The sequence below is a fragment of the Toxorhynchites rutilus genome, chromosome 2 (genome assembly GCF_029784135.1).
Source record: "Toxorhynchites rutilus septentrionalis strain SRP chromosome 2, ASM2978413v1, whole genome shotgun sequence".
Taxonomy (NCBI): Eukaryota; Metazoa; Arthropoda; class Insecta; order Diptera; family Culicidae; genus Toxorhynchites; species Toxorhynchites rutilus.
Window position 1 is genome coordinate 164,168,183 of NC_073745.1, and position 6,845 is coordinate 164,175,027.

General features: G+C 38.2%; 1 pseudogene; it reads right to left on the reverse strand.

Annotated features, from left to right (window-relative positions):
* Positions 1 to 6,501: 6,501 nt before the first annotated feature.
* LOC129772087 (U4 spliceosomal RNA) lies at positions 6,502 to 6,624 on the reverse strand (annotated as a pseudogene).
* Positions 6,625 to 6,845: the final 221 nt, after the last annotated feature.

A 6,845-nucleotide genomic window follows, 5' to 3' on the forward strand; every position in this document is an offset into this window, starting at 1 on the left:
AATCGAGATAACTATTTTTATTGGCATCCAAAACCATACGTTTTGCCTAGTATTCCGAAAAACGAAAAAAGTCCCAGAGTGTCGTTGCTTGACAAAAAAATATTTTTCGAAGTGACATTAGGTCGAGATCTACATGCAAGTTTCATGCAATTTCAAAAACCTCAAACTTTGACCGCTTGCACTCTCCCTTAAGTCCGATTGAGCTGATATAGAATATCATAGGATGTTTTTTTGAGGTGGTGAACAATTTTATGGGGTAACTTTTTCAATTTCGAGATTACCATTTTCATTGGCACCCCAGTCTACATAGTATATGGATAGCCTCTTAGTACTTTGAATTTATTGGACCATTTTTTATTCGTTTTTCTCAATGTGTCGGTTTTACCCTTGAAGAAGAGATTGCTTCCATTGTAAGAAAGCATGAATTGCCTCCTCTATTCAGGCCATATTTGGCAACGGCTCATTACTCCAAATCTGCTCACCAGTGGCATACGGAAACCAACATTATGTACCTCGAAAAAATCATCAGCCTACATTTGAAACATTGTACAGGTAATGCATTTGCATACTCTTACCATTTCTGGTTGCGAAAAGTTATGTCTACACATAGCCCTCTGCTTTCACAATCGTTTTATTCGAAAAACCAAAAGCGAAAATCGAATAAATAAGTGCACGCTTGTTTTTAACGATAGCTTAGCTATGTTTCTTGAGGTTGATCCGAATGTGAAAAATGTGAAAATCGTTCGTTACGAAAAACATACTAAATGTTGAATTTAACAATCCTTGCATCGCCAGGATATTACTCGATTTAACCCACCACTCTGAACGCAGACCCATGGAACCATGTATTGATATTTTTCGACAAGGAAATCCTTTTTCTTTTCACGTCAAAAACAAAACTTATTTTCTACAAATGGTTGAGTTTCTTCACATTGTCTACCGTAGACCGAATACGTCTCTTGCCGCGTCGTTCTATGATTGTGCGCTTAATCGATGCTGGGAGCGGGAAGATACAGTAAAACGATCAGCATTGTGTGTCGCTTTCTCGTACATCTATTTCCCTTTCCTAGTACAGATTCACAACAACAACAACAACAACAGCATTGCAACGAAAGAAGATGAATCATGTGTCCTTACCAGATTCGGCGGAAAGTTGAGTTCAGGAAGGCTCATAGACTATTTCGTTAACAATATAAAAAAAATCTAGGTTTAGACACACGGCAAATATTATGCGGAAGGTAATGAGTCTGTTTTCTTTCCCTTGAAAAACGTGACATAGCATAAATTAGCACTTTTGTCCTGCATCTTGAGCATATGCGATTTTGTAGAAAACCTCAAATGAAGCCTAAAATATTACAGTTGCTGTTTGTTGCCGATCCGTTTGTGAATGATAATTGAAATGTTCGGAGTTATTCCGGAGCTATTTTTTTTGCTACCCCTTTCTGTTTTTATTCTCAGCGAGGGAAGGTGTTCCTAGCAGAAGCACTGTTTGGCAACTGTTCAAATTGTGCACAAACAACAATTATTTAACATTTTATTCCACTTTCCCCAAACATCTCTCGTCCGTGCATGTGTGTAATATTGGAACTGGCAAAGTATCCGTCTCGCCCACATATTCAGAACGGATAGCGCCAGAGATGTACGTTGGACCGAACATCCTTGCCACCAACATACTGAAACGCTAGTCGCAAAGTTCCTTCTCCATAAATACATTACGTAATCGTGCAATTGATAATGCAATATAGTGGAAAATCAGAGCAATGCTATCGTTAGTTGCTTATTTATAATGATAGAATAAACTTTGCGCGCTGTGTATATGATGGTAGGGAACGCATCCAAGTGGTAAAACGAGTTTATGGCATAATAAATAACTTAAAAAGCCATTGAATTTTTTTTATAGAATATCAATCGATACGATAAATAAACATATCACTCTAATGGTTCCAGACTACATTCAACTATATATTTTTTGGGAATTATGCGCATTGGGTTTCATTATGCTCAATAATTCTTCAAAATGATTAAAAAATTATGTGAATTCAAAAGAACGTACTTTGTGGACTCACATCACACATGAACTAAAACAATACTTATCAAATTTAGCAAATGTAGACGAGATAAACTGTAATTTTAATTCATCATTTCTTACGAAAAGGAAATGGTTCTTATAGGGATGAAGAATGATTAATATTTTTTTCATTTCAAAAATAGAAAGTCACAGGAGGGTTGTGTCCGAGACACAACCGCATAGTTGACGTAGGATTCCGTTAGGCTATCTGTATTTTGGATATGTTTGAAGAATTACATCGTTAAACTCTTTGATAATGATTTGGTGGCCCTGAAAAGGACCGTTCTGTTTGGTTGTTGGGTATTGTTTGTTCACTCCACTGAGTGATGATGACAGAAGGATGGTAAACAGTCGTTGGATGGTGCGTATCAGATAAAAGATACCGAATTGGAACGAGACATGTTGAAAATCGCCCTCTGTGATCCTAGACGAGATGCCTCCTGTGTTACGTATGGATGAAATGAAGAAAAAATATATGAGTTTTTCTCATCAGTAAAACATTGAAGTAACATGTTTTTACTGATGAGCAAAATAGAGAAAACATATTTGAAATGGAAAAGGTAAATTTCTTTTATTATTTCAACTTTCTGTGTGTTTATTCAACCAATTTTAATTGGACTAACAACAACTAATGGATGCATATGGCAAATCACTTTTTCTTATATTTCTTCATTTTTCCAATTTTTCTCGCCGTATAAAATTTCCTTTTCCACAACAAAACAGACAGCTTAAACCGAACGACCCGATCTCGAGGGGGAACATACCTTGGTTTTCATTTATGAAATGAATTATGAAAAGCGTTTCATACAGTCATTTTTAACACAACTACTACCATATACAATTTTACACTTACACTTGTGCTCAATTTTTCACAATACACGATCGGTCATTGATGTGAAATTTCACGAAGCAGCCAACATTAAATTTCCAAATTTAAATTTTATTTGCTAGAATTAATCGTATCACTCACTTTACTTGCAATGTAAAAATGCCCCCGACTTGCATGTATTTGCAATGCCAATTTCCCCCGGGCACCTTGGTTTTGATATCTCTGTTAGGGAATACATTTCGATAGGAACAAAAGCTCCCCCTACTTTTATGTATTTGCAATGCCGATTTCCCCTAGGCAGCATGGTTTAGATGTCTCTGTTAGGGAACACATTTCGGTGGGAACAAAAGATCCCTCTACTTTAATGTATTTGAAATTATTCTCCTTCTTCTTTGTTCACGGAGACTTTAAATCTTGCGATTCATTCGTCTCCGATTTGCAATTCTGATTTCCCACAGACAGCTTGGTTTTGATGTCTTTGTTAGAGAAAACACTTCGTTAGGAACCAAAGTTCCCCCTACTTTCATGTATTTGCAATGCTGAAATTCCCCAGGAAGCTTGGTGTTGTTGTCTCTGTTAGGGAATACATTTCGATAGGAACAAAAGTTCCCCATACTTTCATGTATTTGTAATGCCGATTTTCTCAGGCAGCTTGGTTTTGATGTCTCTGTTAGGGACCCGCCGCATGTGTGGGTATTTCCGTTAGGATAGGGGTTGAGATTTTTCAATTGTTCGATATTTAGTTTCATGATATATATAATTTTCTTCAATATAAAAAATTGTTATGAAGTACCGAAATAGATTAACGTAAAAATTTCATCAATCCATCATGAAATGACTGAGCAATAAGCGTTTGAAATTGGACAGTTTTCACGATGTGCTCGATTTTCGATTCTCAATTTGTACCCCAATATGTTCCCGAAAGATGTAATCCTACGTCAAAACGATGGAGAAATTAATATACAGTGTCAGACAAAACAATAAGACCACTACTCAAACAAAAAAAGAAAGAGACTTCAATCAATTTAAAATGATTTATTTGCATTGTTCGAAGAAATTTATAACATCTGTAGTTAAACCAATAGTCATTCATTAAAAAAGCGTACTTAACAACAAAAATGACGTGACAAACATTAAGACCGGTTTTAAATTCATGGTAAAAAAAAACAAGAAAATTCATACTGTGAAAAGCTTCTAGGGTTAGTACTTGGTCGTCTTCCTTTGTTACGCATTATTTCACGCACTAGGTTCGGTATGGATTTCACCAGCTTCTGGCACCTGGTGACCGGGATGGCGTACCAACAAGCTTGGATCCTATCCCACAGTTGCAGCTTAGTCTTCGACTTCTCCGTATACACCGACCTTTCTACGATCTCCCATAGGTTCTCTATAGGGTTCAGATCCGGTGACTGCGCTGGCCATTCCATTACGTTGACTTTGTTGTCTTGGAACCACTTTTTGACGGTCTTGGCGGCGTGCGTCGAATCGTAATCCTGCATGAACTGCCATTTCAGGGGCATCTCCCACTCGGCGTGTGGCAGCATAACATCCCTTAGGATTTGGGCGTAGAGGTACTGATCCATGATCTTATTCAACAAGTACAGGGGGCGAATCCCGTACCAGGAGAAGCACCCCCACACCATAATGTTCCCCCTCCTTGAATGGCATGTAAGCGCAGCCTATTGCGCGATGGTCCCAAGTTTTTTACGTTCGAGCCGAAGAGGTTTACCTTCGTCTCATTCGATCACAGTATATTTCGCCACTACTTTTCCTTCTCCGGACTGATCCAATCGAAGTGGTATATCGCGAACTTCAGCCGCGACTTCATATACTTCGGCGTCAGCATCGGGACCTTCCGGTGGCATTTACCCCCTAGCCCCTGCTCCACCAGCTGCCGCTGAACTGTCCGGGAATTGACGTACAGTTCAGCGAAATTCACGGGAATTTCGAACAACTCGCTTGCGAGGGCTCGGAATGCTGGTTCACTAACGTCGCGACAATTCTCAGTAACATCCCCCAACCCGTGAACCACTTCCGTAACCGGATTGACGTCACCAGTATTTCCTCCATTTCCTAGTACGTCCAGAACTGTCATCTTCACCGCCAGTCCAGCAACATGTCCCTGGCATGATTAGGCTGACCAAACGTACCGTTTTTATCGGGACAGTGCCGTTTTCTAGACCATTTTTTATCGTCCCGTCTTTTTATCAAACTGCACCGTATTTTGTGTATGAAGAGCATAATTTATGTCTTGCTGTAGTACGTGATTTGATCGAAAATCCGTGCCTCAAACTATTATTGCTTTTTACTAGAGATCGGTTAGCGACCTTTCACACACTTATCGGCTTTGTTGGAAGAGACAATGTCGCTGAAGTTGTTTTTCTTTTTGATAATTTTATCAGAACTCTTCAACGTGGAAGGAGAGAAGTATTTTTGACTAGTAAGGTGTAAACTGATTTTTAAAACTCAAATAGATGAACATAATGGAACATAATGGAAAATATGGAACAAAGAATTCCTTCTTCTTCTTCTTAAATGGCACCAACGTTCCTAGAGGAACTTCGCCGTCTCAACGTAATATTACTTGCGTCATTTTTACTAGTACTTAGTTGAGATTTCTATGCCAAATAACACGCCTTGAATGCATTCTGAGTGGCAAGCTCTAGAATACGCGTGACCACAGTGCAAGTCGAAGGAAAGTTTTTTTACGAAAAATTCCCCCGACCAGAACGGGAATCGAACCCGAACCCCCGGCATGTTAGGTTTTGACGCTAACCACTCGGCCACGGGAGCACAAAGAATTCCTCCTAGTTGCAAATCGGAAGGTGCAAATATTCACAGAAATGGAAAACGAATTTCAAGAGTATAAGAATTCGTGAAACTAACGGATTATAGAGCAATTTCACGTCAAATCACGTCCTGATACTCTTCATTATTTTTAAAAACTGTTCACGTATGGTGGAAGGTATCAAAAATCTCTATTTTCATTATTCAGTTTTATTTGCGACATATCTTTTTGTAAAGGCGTATCTAGAATCGTTGACCCTTCCTTGCCAAAAATAATAACTGGGAATCCAGACGTCTGCCTAAAATACGGTACGGCTAAGTTGTTGAAAAATAAATGGACTATTTTGGAAAAATAATATGGGGCCATGTTTTGCGCTATCTATGTTTTCAATATTGAATTCAATTTTTCAGTGAGATTTTATAACGTTGTATTTAAAATATTAGTTTTTCAAAATAGTTTATTGTTTTCTCAACAATTTTGAGAATTGATTTTTTACGCCAAAAAAGGTTAATCTTATTGGATAAGCCCTTATAAAAATAAATTGCAATTGAAATTCGTTATCTAATAACGAAAATGTTATTCTGAATAGTTGCCACAATGTTAAAAAAAATTAGACCGGTCCAAGACTCGACCGCATTGTTAACGTAAAGCTACAAAAAATATTGCGGCGAGAACAAGCGTTGCCTAACTAACTTTCATCTTCAGTTTTCGCCGAAGACCACAGCTTTATAATTTCCGGCTTGAAACATGCTGGACTTTGAAGCCACTTTAATCCGGAAACAATGCGTTTTTTATTCTCCATTTGGCAATATATTGTTTCGCCTGAAGCTTCGAAAATTTCTTCCAACTCCGAGAAATTAAAAGTGTTTTTTTTTCAACTAGCAATAATCGCACCTTGGATATATCTTATTGGTTACGATATCGCCACTGCGCAAAGCTAAATTAAAAGTGTTGCGTACCGTAGTTTAAGCTTCTACTTCTGCATCCCTTTAGCTTAGCACAAAATATGTTTGGACCGCAAAGCGCCGAAAGCACTTAGACCCCTTTCGACGAGATTTCCAATAAAACACATGCGAGAACCGGTCGCTAAAAGCATACAATTTGAAACCTTGACACTACTTTCAACCCGGAAACAATGCTCGAATTAATCCATTGAACAA